Source organism: Dendrobates tinctorius, unplaced genomic scaffold, assembly GCF_039654945.1.
Source record: "Dendrobates tinctorius isolate UK_male_01 unplaced genomic scaffold, ASM3965494v1 ptg000150l, whole genome shotgun sequence".
NCBI lineage: Eukaryota > Metazoa > Chordata > Amphibia > Anura > Dendrobatidae > Dendrobates > Dendrobates tinctorius.
Window position 1 is genome coordinate 753,295 of NW_027361817.1, and position 14,243 is coordinate 767,537.

At 42.9% G+C, this 14,243-nt stretch overlaps 1 pseudogene; it reads left to right on the plus strand.

Moving 5' to 3' along the window:
• Nucleotides 1-10,378: 10,378 nt before the first annotated feature.
• On the plus strand, nt 10,379-10,997 carry LOC141049824 (uncharacterized; annotated as a pseudogene).
• The last annotated feature ends 3,246 nt before the right edge of the window (nt 10,998-14,243 follow it).

The window sequence follows — 14,243 nt, forward strand, 5'->3', positions numbered from 1 at the left end:
TGTTTTTCTTCATGTAGAATTAACCTACAAGGAAAGAAAGGGTTTTTTTTAATTCCAATATTTCTGTCCCATTGACTTGAATGGGGCTTCCGGGATCGGAATCGGCGATACCTCATACTTGGGTATCGGTCCAATCCAATCCGATATTTCACGATATCGGCTGGTATCGCTCAACACTAGTGCTGATATAGTGGGAGGCGAAGTCGTGTGACTTCACGTTTTTTTGCATCAGACGTGTTGGACATTTTGCAGGGTTTTTTGCATGATTGCAGACAGTGTCTATCCTTTCCTGTCCTGTCTAGTCAGTGTGGGCCCCATCATTTGCTCAGTCTATTTTTCTACCTGCGTTTGTGTTTTCAGCTTGTCTCACTGACAATGTATGTTTGGATGCTATCTATTCCTTTGGGGTCTGGTCTGGAGCAGTTTAGATTTCCCCTTTCTTGCTTTAGGCGTAGTTAGCTCTCCGGCTGTGCCGAGGCGTCTAGGATCATTGTAGGTACGCTCTGCGGCTACTGCTGGTTGTGTAGATAGGATCGGGGGTCTGCAGTCCGCTTGGTTACCAACCTCTCTGGTGTTCTGTGGCTTAGCTTGGGCCTGCTCTCCTCCTCGGTGACCCATTCATATCAGAATCACCAGCCTAACTGTAGACTCTAGGGTACTCTATAGAAGGGAAAAAAGAAATAGAAAAAAGTGTCAGAATTTTTTTGTGTATATTTTTTTCCTTTTTTTTTCTGGGGCTGCTGTCTGATTCTGTTGAGCAGCTTGCTGCTGAAGTGCGGGGAATTTCTACCTATCTCGCTCAATCATGCTGCTGATCTAAAAATTCCTACTCCTGATGTGTTTTCTGGGGATCGGTCTAAATTTTTGAATCTTAAGAATAATTGTAAACTATTTTTTGCTCTGAAACCTAACTCATCGGGGAGCTCTGTGCAGCAGGTTAAACTTGTCATCTCCCTGCTGCGCGGCGATCCCCAGGATTGGTCCTTTTCTTTGACACCCGGAGATCCTATTTTGGCTAATGTGGACGCGTTTTTTCAAGCCTTGAGGTTGTTGTATGATGAACCTAATGCTATTGATCAAGCTGAGAAAACCTTATTGGCATTGAACCAAGGTCAGGATTCTGCAGAGTTATATTGTCAAAAATTCCCGAAAGTGGGCGGTCCTTACTAAATGGAATGACTATGCCCTAGCAGCTCTCTTTCAGAAGGGTTTGGCAGAAACCGTAAAGGATGTTATGGTGGGATTTCCTGTTCCCTCTCGTCTGGACAATTCTATGTCATTGGCCATTCAAATTGATCGGCATTTACGGGAACATAAAACTACACGAGAGGCGTTGCCACCTTTCCAACAAACATCTAAACCTATGCAATGTGATAGGGTTTTGTCTAGGGAGCAACGTCAGGAGTTTAGAAGGCATAATAAGCTGTGTTTTTTCTGTGGGGACGCCTCTCATACTATTTCTGTCTGCCCTAAACGAGAAAAGCGTTTTTCTCACACATTTGCGGTGGGCAGTATACAGCCTAAATTCATTTTGGCGATTGCCCTGATCTGCTCCTTGTCTACATTTTCCACTAAGGCTTTTGTTGATTCAGGAGCAGCTTTGAATCTGATGGATTTGGACTTTGCTAAATGTTGTGGTTTTCCCATGATACCCCTGCGGATTCCTATCCCTTTGAGGGGTATTGATGCTACTCCTTTGGCGGAGAATAAACCCCAGTTTTGGATCCAGGTGATAATGCGGGTTGCCCCGGACCACCAAGAAAATTGTAAATTTTTGGTGTTGTGCAATTTGCATGATACCATTGTTCTGGGGTTTCCTTGGTTGCAAACTCATAATTCTGTTTTGGATTGGAAATCTGTGTCTGTGGTGAGGTGGGGTTGTCAATGTGTTCTTAGTGACACTCCTGTTTTCTCCACCTCTCCCCAGTCTCATGATATTCCTGACTATTTGACTGATTTTTCTGATGTATTTAGTGAGAGTAAGTCTGCGTCTTTGCCTCCTCATAGGAGTTATGACTGTGCAATTGAGTTAATGCCCAGGTGTAAATTTCCCAATGGTCGGTTTTTCAACTTATCGGTACCTGAACATGATGCTATGCGATCTTATATCAAGGAATCATTGGAGAAGGGTCATATTAGACCATCCTCTTCACCTTTAGGTGCTGGGTTTTTTTCATGGCCAAGAAAGATGGTTCATTAAGGCCATGTATTGACTATCTTTCTCTTAACAAAATCACTGTTAAATATCAGTACCCGTTACCCCTGATTTCTGATTTATTTTCCAGAGTTAAAAGTGCCTGTTGGTTTACCAAGCTTGACCTCAGGGGGGCGTATAATCTTATTCGCATCAAGCATGGGAATGAATGCAAGACGGCGTTTAATACTCCGGAGGGACATTTTGAGTACCTGGTAATGCCTTTTGTGCTCACTAATGCCCCTTCTGTCTTCCAATCTTTTATGAATGATATTTTCCGGGACTTTGTGGATAAGTTTTTGATCATTTATCTGGATGATATTTTGATCTTTTCCAGTGATTGGGATTCTCATGTGGAACATGTCCAGACTGTGTTCCGGATTTTGAGGGAAAATTCTCTGTTACGGGATCGAAGTGCCTCTTTGGTGTACAGAGGATTTCATTTTTGGGATTCATTTTGTCCCCGTCTGCTTTTGAAATGGACCCGGCCAAGATACATGCCATTTATGATTGGGTTCAGCCCACTTCTTTGAAGGCTCTCCAGAAGTTTTTGGGTTTTGCTAATTTCTATCGTAAATTTATAAGTAATTTTTCTGGTATTGTTAAACCACTGACTGATTTGACCAAAAAGGGCGCTGATGTGGTGAATTGGTCTCCAGAGGCAGTCTCGGCATTTCAGGTGCTTAAGCGGAAATTCAATCCTGCTCCGGTTCTACGGCAACCTGATGTCTCACTCCCATTTCAGGTGGAGGTAGATGCTTCTGAGATTGGTGCAGGAGCTGTTTTGTTCCAAAAAGATCCGGTGACTTCTAAGATGAATCCCTGTGCCTTCTTTACTCGAATATTCTCCCCATCTGAACGCAACTATGACGTGGGGAATCGGGAATTGTTGGCCATGAAATGGGCATTTGAGGAGTGGAGACATTGGTTGGAGAGAGCTAGACATCAAGTTGTGGTCCTCACCGACCACAAGAATTTGATTTATCTTGAGTCAGCCAAGCGCTTGAATCCTAGACAGGCTAGGTGGGCCTTGTTTTTCATGCGCTTTAATTTTGTGGTCTCTTTTCTTCCGGGCACTAAGAATGTTAAGGCGGATGCCTTTTCTAGGAGTTTCTTTGCGGACTCTCTTGATGTGACCAAACCTACTACCATTCTAAATGAGGGTGTAGTTCTTTCCGCCATTTCACCCGATTTGAGACGTGCCCTGGAGGAATTTCAGGAGGACAAACCGGAACGATGCCCTATGGGAAAATTGTATGTCCCTGACCAGTGGAGGAAAAGAGTAATGTCTGAAATTCATTGCTCCGCGTTGGCTGGTCATCCAAGTATTTTTGGTACCAGAGATTTGGTGAGTCGGTCTTTTTGGTGGCCTGCCTTATCTCATGATGTCAGGAATTTTGTGCAGCCCTGTGGGACTTGTTCTCGGTCCAAGCCTTGTTCTCGTTCTAGTGGGTTGTTGATGCCCCTGCCGGTGCCCAGGAGGCCATGGACCCATATCTCAATGGATTTTATTTCCGATCTTCCTGTCTCTCAGAGAATGACTGTTATCTGGGTGATCTGTGATAGATTTTCTAAGATGGTCCATCTTGTACCACTCCCAAAGTTGCCATCTTCTTCTGAGTTGGTGCCTTTGTTCTTACAACAGGTGGTCCGGTTGCACGAGATTCCTGAGAACATTGTGTCAGACAGAGGAGCCCAGTTTGTTTCCAGATTTTGGAGAGCTTTTTGTTCCAAACTGGGAATTCAGTTATCTTTCTCCTCTGCATTTCAACCTCAGACCAATGGGCAGACTGAGAGAACAAACCAGACTTTGGAGTCCTACTTGAGATGTTTCATATCTGCTGATCAGGATGACTGGGTCTCATTTTTGCCCTTGGCCGTATTCGCGCTAAATAATAGAGCTAGTTCTGCCACTTTGATGTCACCTTGTTTTTGTAACTTTGGGTTTCATCCTCGATTTTCCTCAGGGCAGGTGAAATCTTAGACCTGCCCAAGTGTGGACTCTGTGGTAGAGAGAATGCAGCAGATTTGGGACCAAGTGGTGGATAAGTTGTCCCACTCTCAGGAGAAAGCGCAACGGTTTTCTAACCGGCATAGGACCATTGGTCCCTGGTTTAAAGTGGGTGATACGGTTTGTTTGTCTTCAAAGAATATTCCTATGAAGGTTGCGTCTCCAAAATTCAAGCCTAGATTCATTGGTCCTTATAAGATTCTGGACATCCTTAATCCCATTTCTTTCCGATTAGCTCTTCCAGTTACATTTAAGATCCAAAACATGTTTTATAAATCTTTGTTGAAGAGGTTTGTGGCGCCAGTAGTTCCTATGGTGGTGCCTCCGGATCCTGTATTGGTTGAAGGCAATTTGGAAGATGAGGTAGAGAAAATATTGGATTCTCGATTGGCTAGATGTAGACTCCAGTACTTGATCAAATGGAAGGGTTAAGGCCAGGAGAATAATTCTTGGGTCTCTGCTTGTGACATTCATGCCAAGAGATTGGTTCGTGCTTAACATCGGGCCCATCCTGATTGGCCTGGTGGCATGGATGAGGGTTCGATGACCCCTCCTCAAGGGGGGGTACTGTTGTGAATTCGCTTTCTGGCCTCCCTCTGGTCATTGCTGAAAGTAGTGGAGCTGGTCTGTTTGACAGAGGGGTTGCAGGTTCTCTTTCTGGGCTCCCTCTGGTGGTTACTGAAGGTAATGGTGCTGATTTGATTGACAGAGGCTTGCCACCTGATGATGAGGAGGACGATTGGAAATCTGGGGTTTCAGACTGGGATTTAAGACAGCCGACGCCCTCTATCCCTGCTGGTGATTTTTTTGCTTCCTTGCCTCCTGAGGTCTGACGTATCCAGCTCTGTCCCTGCATTGTCTAGCTAAGTGATTCATTTACTTTTCTGTTTGCATTGGTTCTGGTTCTGTCTATCCCTGCTTTGTGCAGGTCAGCCAGCTCCGGCTGGGGCTGTGCTGAATCACCGCCCATATGTTGCTGCTTGTGCCAGTTTGTTTTGCCCCGTTAGATTAGTCTCCATTTGCTCTGCTTTAAGAATCTACCAGAGTGCTGATATAGTGGGAGGCAAAGTTGTGTGACTTCAGGGTTTTTTGCATCAGATGTGTTGGACATTTTGCAGGGGTTTTTGCGTGATTGCAGACAGTGTCTATCCTTTCCTGTCCTGTCTAGTCAGTGTGGGCCCCATCATTTGCTCAGTCTATTTTTCTACCTGTGTTTGTGTTTTCATCTTGTCTCCCCGACAATATATGTTTGGGGGCTATCTATTCCTTTGGGATCTGGTCTGGGGCAGTTTACATTTCCCTTTTCTTGCTTTAGGCATAGTTAGCTCTCTGGCTGTGCCGAGGCGTCTAGGATCATTGTAGGTACGCTCCGCGGCTACTGCTGGTTGTGTAGATAGGATCGGGGGTCTGCAGTCCACTTGGTTACCAACCTTTCTGGTGTTCTGTGGCTTAGCTTGGGCCTGCTCTCCTCCTCAGTGACCTATTCATAACATATCCCACAATTTATCAACAGTCTCTTTCTCTGACCCCAGTCAGCATACCACACAGTTTTCACGACTGTCACCTGCCAGCCACGCAGGTTCTCGGACCCCTCTACCACAGAGGTGTCCTATAATTCTCTTTCACTGACCCCGGTCAGCATACCACACGGTTTTCAAGACAGTCTGCTCTCCTGGCTCAGAGTCGCCAGCACTGCAACATGTGCTTCTTGGAACCGTTGCCCTTAGCAACCGAGTTTTGCAGACCTTATCCGTTGCCCCTAGCAACAAGGCTACAACAGTGCCTGCAGCATTCTCCACCAATTGTAAGGTAGCGCTTGCAACTCAGATTGGGGATACTCGCTTCGCTGCAGAAAACCAGGTCCGGCACAGGCTTTTCAACATAAACAAAGTCCATATGGTTTATTTAGGCAGCATAAGCCTTAGCAGCATGAGGAAAACAAAACAGTCTTTACAGCAGACAACAATGAATTTTCACAGTGGAGCTCTGCTCCCTCAGCCCTGTGGTCTCACAGGCTGTGCTGTATCCAGCCCACAGGCTATTCAGTCTCTCAGATAATCTCCCCTGTCTGGGTTACCTCTTAGCTGCTTCACACTGCAGACGTTCATTCCCTCTCCTGGGAACTGTCAGACACATGCGGCCATTACACACCGCCTTCACACGTGCACTTCAGGAAGCGTGCTGAGACCTTCCATATGGACCAACCAGATCCAGGCATTCCCTCATGTGACCTACCCTGGTCATCTTATATAGTCCGTAGCCACGCCCACTGGATCTCATGGCTATGACCTAATTGCAGGTCCTATATCAGATTCACACCCGTTCACACACATACAGATTATTATGGGCGTTTTTAGACACACGCCCCTGGATGGATTTGTAGGTGACTGGTCCCACCCGACTCACCAGCCACCTGAAGGCTGAAATAGTGTTGGTTTTCCAGTGATTAGGCCAATGGTGGAGTAAATTATAACTTTTATTTTTCCATTAAAAAGGTACCAGGTTTCTTCAGTGACAATTTTGCATATGGTCAATCCCTTTTGGACGACATGTTTTGACACTACATGTGTCTTCCTCCAGGTCCAAGTGAGGAATGAATCAAAACCGCATATATAGTATGAGGCCAGGGAAAAACACCACTGAATTTCTGGGTGTTACCCTTTCCACAAAAGAGATTCCAAGATGTTGGAATAATGCATATTGATCTGTATGTATTGCAACAACTACTACTGTACTGTTTGATATATTGTGCATATTGTGAGATTGTTAACAAAGTTCAGTGACAAAAAACAAACACTCAGACAGGATGCCCCCTCCTTCTCTTCCTTTCTTGTTGTTGTAATGCTCCCATGCTGCAAGTCACAGCAGATACCAGACTGATCACATTTCATGCTGTAAGCTGTTTAACCTGGATATGAATAAATCTACATTCTGTGTTGCTGACTCTGGATGCTACGCTGATTAATCCGCTGCTAACAGGTTATGAGCCCAGAGTCCTAGAGTCCCAGATTCCCAGAGCACAGAGAAAAGAAAAGAAAGGAAGACAGCAAAGATGGCCACCAGCAGCAGCAACTCCATGAAGTTTACAGTACCAAGTCTCACTAACCAGAATTATCAATCCTGGAAATTCAAAGTGAAAATGCTGCTGATAAGAGAAGGTACATGGAAATACACACAGGAGCCTAAACCTGACCCAGTATCACAGGAGTGGATAGAGATGGATCAGAAAGCACAAAGTACCATATCACTCAGTATAGATGATGATCAGATTGTGCATGTGTGTAAAAGTGAAACTGCAAGAGAAATGTGGGAGCAGCTGGAAAAGGTGCATGAGAGGATAAATTTAAGCAATAAACTTTCTCATGATAAAATTGTACCAGTCTAAACTACAGAATGGCCAGGATATGCAGGACTACATAACAAGCATTCTAGAGATTGTAGAACGCCTGAGAGGCATTGGGGAAGATTTGAAGGACTTTCATGTAGCCGCATTACTGCTTAGTGGTCTTCCAGAAAGCTATGACACGCTTGTAACCGCACTAGATGCGCGCCCAGATGATGAGCTAACATTGGAGTATGTCAGAGGGAAGCTCATAGATGAATATAAACGGAAAGCGGAAGGTGTAAACAGCAGGACATGCAATGCAGAATCTGCTTTACAGACACAAAATCTAAATGATAACAGAAAGCACCTAAAAGAAACACGTGAATGTTTTGTTTGCAAGAAATCAGGATATTTGAAAGCCAATTGCAGAGTCTGGAAAGCTAGAATGAATCAGCTGAAAAAGCAAAGCAGTCTTCAAAGGGTTAAAAGTGCTGTGTCTGCAGAAAATGATTCTGAGAATACTGAAACTGCATTTACTGTCAGTGTTAATACATCAAAGCATGCATGGTGTATAGACTCTAGAGCAACTAGTCACATGACTAATAACAGAGACCTCTTTTCTAAGCTTAACCAAAGTAAGTCAGAGAAAGTGATTATGGCTAATGGTCAGTACATGACTTCACAAGGTATAGGAGATGGTTATATTGATTGTCAAATCTCACCAACACAAAGCAAGAAGATCCCAGTAAAAGATGTGCTCTATGTGCCTAGTCTTGAGAGTAATTTATTATCTGTGAAGAAACTCACAAAACAAGGAAATGAAGTTACATTTAAGCATGATAGCTGCATCATCTCAAAAGAGGGTCACACACTAGCAGAAGGAAAAAAATCACAGATGAACTTTACCAGCTTAAATGCGCATAGTGTGTTTACACTGCTCAGGAAGAAAGGCACAATAACTGCATTCATGTATGGCATAGGTGCCTAGCACACAGAGACCCAGAAGCAATAAGGAAGTTAGTTCAAAAGCAACTAGCTGAGGACATTACAATTGATCTATGTAACCAGACAATGAAGTGTACTAGCTGCATCAAAGGGAAAATGTCTAGAAAAGCTTTTCCTAAAAGAAGTACTACAAGAACAGAACAGACACTAGATTTAATACACACAGATGTCTGTGGTCCAATGAGCACTCAGACTCCTGGGAAGAAGAGATATTTTCTCACATTTATTGATGATTATTCAAGATATACAGTTGTCCATCTGCTTCACAGCAAGAAAGAAGTTCCAGAGAAACTTGAAGTATATCTAGCTGAGGTATATAATAAATTTGGGAGAATGCCAAAGATTCTACGTGCAGATAATGGGACTGAATACACAAGTAATGAGACACAGAGCATTTTAAAGAAAAATGGAATCCTATTTCAGACCACTGTACCATACAATCCTGAGCAAAGTGGTGTCGCGGAAAGAAGGAACCGAACACTCTGTGAAAGTGGAAGAAGTATGTTGTTTGATGCAAATCTGCCCACAGCATATTGGGGTGAAGCAATCATGACAGCTTGCTATCTTCAGAACAGACTACCAGGTAAAGCTACAGAGAAAACTCCATTTGAGCAATGGAACAGCAGAAAGCCAAAACTACATCATATAAGAATATTCGGAAGTAAAGCACTTGTACATGTTCCCAAAGAAAGGCGAACTAAGTGGGAATCTCACGCTAAGGAAGGTATCCTGGTAGGCTACAGTGAAACCCAGAAAGGTTATAGGATTCTACACCCAGAAACAAACAAGGTCACAATAAGTAGAGATGTAGTGATTGATGAGAACTATGTGTCCCCAAGTTTTGTGACATCACGCCAGTAGTCCAGCTGAAGTCACAATTACAAGACAATAACAAGGAGGATGTAGAGGTCTGGCTGGATTCTTCAACCACTGAAGGAACAACAGAAAAATCAGGTGAATCTGAAATCAGGAGATCGTCAAGATCAAACAAAGGCATACCAGCTAAACGTCTATCCTACATAGTCAAGACACTACCTGAGTCAGAGCCGCAGTCATGGGATGAAATGCAAGAACTACCTGTCCATGAAAGAACAAAGTGGATCAATGCCGCTAATGAGGAAATCAAATCGCTTCATCAACTTCAAACTTGGAAACTCACCAAGCTGCCACAGGGCAAAAAGGCAATCAAGTGCAAGTGGGTCTTCAAAACCAAATATGACTCTGAAGGTAAAGTCCACAGATTTAAAGCAAGGTTGGTCGCAAAAGGATATTCTCAAACGTATGGCGAAGATTACGATGCTACGATTGCTCCAGTCGCTAAACAGACCACGTTCAGAGCTTTGTTAGCTGTAGCTGCTGTACAAAAGATGAATGTCAGACATTTGGATATAAAAACTGCCATTTTAAATGGTGACATTGAGGAGGACTTATACATGACTCAACCTGAAGGTTATGTAAAAGGGGGTGAAGAGAATCTTGTTTGCAAACTACAAAAATCCCTTTATGGTCTTAAGCAATCAGCAAGAGCATGGAACACCAAGATGAATAAGGTCTTGCTGGAAGAAGGTTTTAAAAGAGGTCAAGCGGATCCATGCTTATACACAAAATATACAGATGGAAAGTGGATGTATATTCTCTTACTGTATATGTGGACGATGTGATTGTAGTTCATCAGGAAGACGCAGAAATTGGAAAAATGGCTGAAATTCTGAACCAGCATTTTGAAACGAAAGACCTTGAAAATGTGACATATTATCTAGGAATCCAAATCCAGAGAGAGGAAGATGGAAGTTTTCTTCTAAACCAAAGTGCAAAAATTAATTTGATTCTGAATCAGTTTGGAATGTCAGAGGCCAAAGGTATATCAACCCCAAAGGAACCATCCTACCTGAAGCTGGAAGGAGAAGATGACCTGTTGCCAAACAATGAGGAATATCGTCAGGCAGTGGGGGCACTTCTATACATATCAACTATGACTCGACCGGATATCACAACAACAGTTGGAATCCTTTGCAGATATGTGGAAAAACCACGCCAAAGGAATGCTGTTAAGAGACTTCTCTGATATTTAAAAGAAATGCAAGATGTAAATATAAAGCTGTCTGCAATGGGAGATCTAGAACTCACCGGCTATGTAGATGCAGATTGGGCTGGTGATTCGCATGATCGTAAATCCACAAGCGGATACTTGTTTAAAGTTGGAGAAAGTTTAATCTCCTGGTCTAGTAGGAAACAAGTGTCTGTTGCCTTGTCATCTACAGAAGCGGAGTATGTGTCCGCAGCCTATGCAAGCCATGAGGTCATTTGGCTAAGACAATTGATGGATGATCTTGGCAGACCGTCAACTCAGCCGACGGTGATTTATGAAGACAACCAAGGATGCATTAAACTTGCATGCAGTGAAAAGATCAGTGCTAGAACCAAGCACATTGACGTCAGACATCATCATTTACGTGATTTGATAGATCGTGGCATAATTCAGTTCGTCTATTGTGAAACTGATAAGATGGCAGCTGACATTATGACAAAGCCATTGCCACGAGCCATGTTCCAAGAATTGAGAACCACAATGGGACTAAGAGGATAAGTAGTTGTTGAGTGGGGGTGTTGGAATAATGCATATTGATCTGTATATATTGCAACAACTACTACTGTACTGTTTGATATATTGTGCATATTGTGAGATTGTTAACAAAGTTCAGTGACAAAAAAAAACAAAAAAACACTCAGACAGGATGCCCCCTCCTTCTCTTCCTTTCTTGTTGTTGTAATGCTCCCATTCTGCAAGTCACAGCAGATACCAGACTGATCACATTTCATGCTGTAAGCTGTTCAACCTGGATATGAATAAATCTACATTGTGTTGCTGACTCTGGATGTTACGCTGATTAATCCACTGCTAACACAAGTAGATTTAGTTCAGCCAAATTAACCCTATAACCACCAGTAACCCTTTGCAGTGTTGTTCCTTCCCCAAGGACAAAGCAAAGAAAATTTAAAAGAGATTTGGAGGATTATAAAAATAATATGGTTTATGAGTGGAATAAAACCCCTCGTCCCATTCTTAGAATGCCGCAAAAGGTAAAAATAATAAGAAAAATTCTGTTTCTGCTCAACCCAAAGTAACCTTTTCAACTTCGGAACAATCATCAGTGAATTCATCAAATGAAACTTCAGACACTTCAGTCAGTACAGGTGCTGCAATATATAATTCCAAAGACAAACCTAATGTGAACAATGAGGCTATGGTTACAATGAGGTCAAAAAATGGAGGAGGAGGGGGGGTGCAGGCATCGAGGGAGGGGGTTACCAGACACGAGGCAGGAACCGGAGATGGTGAATATCCCAATTTGGAACCTCTCCAGCTATGTGCTTTCCCAAGCCCAGATATCTCTGCTATCAAAGGGATTGGGCTTCTCCCCTACTAAGGACTTCAATTTGTATCAAACCATTATGGACATTAATAGGTTTGCACGGATTTTAACTTTAAAATGTCACTATATTAATGACAACAGCACTCTGGAAATAACTGAAACTGAGCTGAATACGGAATTTTTTTGGAAAAAAAATGAACTACTGATGTTCGAAGAACAGAGGACATTAAAGGACCTGTATGATTTGGAAATGACTGACAAAAAAGCTGGGGATCAGTCGGTTAAGTTCCTGACATCTAATGTGGATTTTTATCCACTGAAATCAAGGCCAGTAGTCCTGGATAAATTTCAGGATGTTATTGAACTGGAACTTAATGAATTGAGTAAAAATATAAAAAAATCCAAGGGTAATCTGAGCAGACAAGAAAGTATAGCGTTAGACCAATTAACACAAAACAAGGATTTATTAATCAGAAATGCGGACAAAGGTGGGGCAGTTGTGTTGATTAATGCTGGATTGTATACAATTCTAAGGCTGAGTGCAGACGTACTTTTTGGCCCTGCGGATTTTTCCGTGCAGAATGGAAGAAAACCGCAGGTCAAATGACCTGCATTTTTCCTGCGGATTTCTTCCATTTTTCACGCGGTTTTTGTGCGGTTTTCCATTGCGGTTTTCCCCCTGCGGATTTGGTGACAGGGGAGATAGAAAACCGTACAAAAGAAGTAACATGCTGCGGATTTTGTACCGCAGGAAAACCGCGCGGAAAAATCCGCAGTGTCTGCACAGCGTTTTTTTTTTACATTGCTTTTAATGGTACTGTACATCACAATGCGGATATGCAACGTTTCTGCGCGGTAAAATCCGCTGCGGAACCGCTGCAAATCTGCATTGTGTGCACACAGCCTAAACCTTAGAGATCTGGAGAATCCGGATGTTTATTTGGAATTAAAAGAGAATCCCACTGTGAGATTTAATAATGAACTTCTAAATTTACTCCAGGAAGGTGTAACAATTGAAGCTTTGGATGAAAAAATAAAAAAATACTGCTCTTTGGACCATCCTGTCATCCCAGTGTATCATTCCCTGCCAAAGATTCGCAAGAATATATTTCCACCTCCTATGAGACCCATGTGGCAGGGATTGGTGCACTGGGTGAAAAGCTGGGTGAGTGGGTAGATGCACATCATCAACCACTAGTTTCATTGACTCCCAGCTACATACAAGACATGAAAGCTGTGGTTACTATGATGCAAGCTTTCAAATGGGAGGCTAATTTCACATGGTTTTCATGTGATGTAATTGGTCTGTATCCATCTATTCCCCATAATATAGCTCTTAAATGTTTATCTTTATATCTCTGGAAATATAGCAACTATTCGGAGGTTCTATGTAATTTTTTACTTGAAGCAACAACATATCTCTTAAGCCATAATTATTGCATGTTTGACAATAGGTATTTTTTGCAGATGAGTGGTGTGAGTATGGGGGCAAAATTTTCCCCTTCACTCGCTAATATTGTAATGGCAACCTGGAAAGAGAACTTTATCTACATATCTTCAAACCCATTCGGAGCAAATCTGGTGTGGATGGGAAGATATATTGATGATCTGGTCTTAGTTTTAAAATATATGGATGATGATGCCCAGCTTTTCCTTGAATATTTAAACAACAATGATTATAATCTCCAACTTACTGGTTTTTCTGAGAAGTCACATATTGATTTTTAGATGTAACATTTGTTGCTAATATTGAGGAAAATAGGGTATTGGTACTTCCTTACCGAAAACCAACTGCTTCAAACAGTATACTGGCAGCTACATCTTGCCATCCCCCACATGTCATCAGAAACTTACCTGTTGGTGAGCTCATCAGGATTAAACGCAATAGTTCTGATTAGAGTTGAGCGAAACGGGTCGGTCAAATTCATAAGTCGCCGACTTTCGCTGAAGTCGGGTTTCATGAAACAAAACCCGACCATAGCGTGAGGTCGGCCACAAGATCAGCGACCAGAGCACCAAAGTCGCGTTTCAAATGATGCTTCCAGCGCCCTTTTTCAGCCAATGATGGAGGACGTACACTGTGGGCAACGCGATGACATGGGCAGCGGTCACCACCATCTATGAGAAGGGCATGCAAGTGATTGGCTTGCTTTCTGTGGCGTCCTAGGGGCTATAAAAGGGCGTGCACGCCGGCCGCCATCTTACTTCTGCTGATTTTAGCATAGGGAGAGGTTGCAGCTGCTGATTCTGAATAAGGGAGAGCATTAGGCAGGGAAGAAGAACAAAAAAACAGCTTCTGCTGGTAGCGATTTTCACTGTACAACACAACAGTTT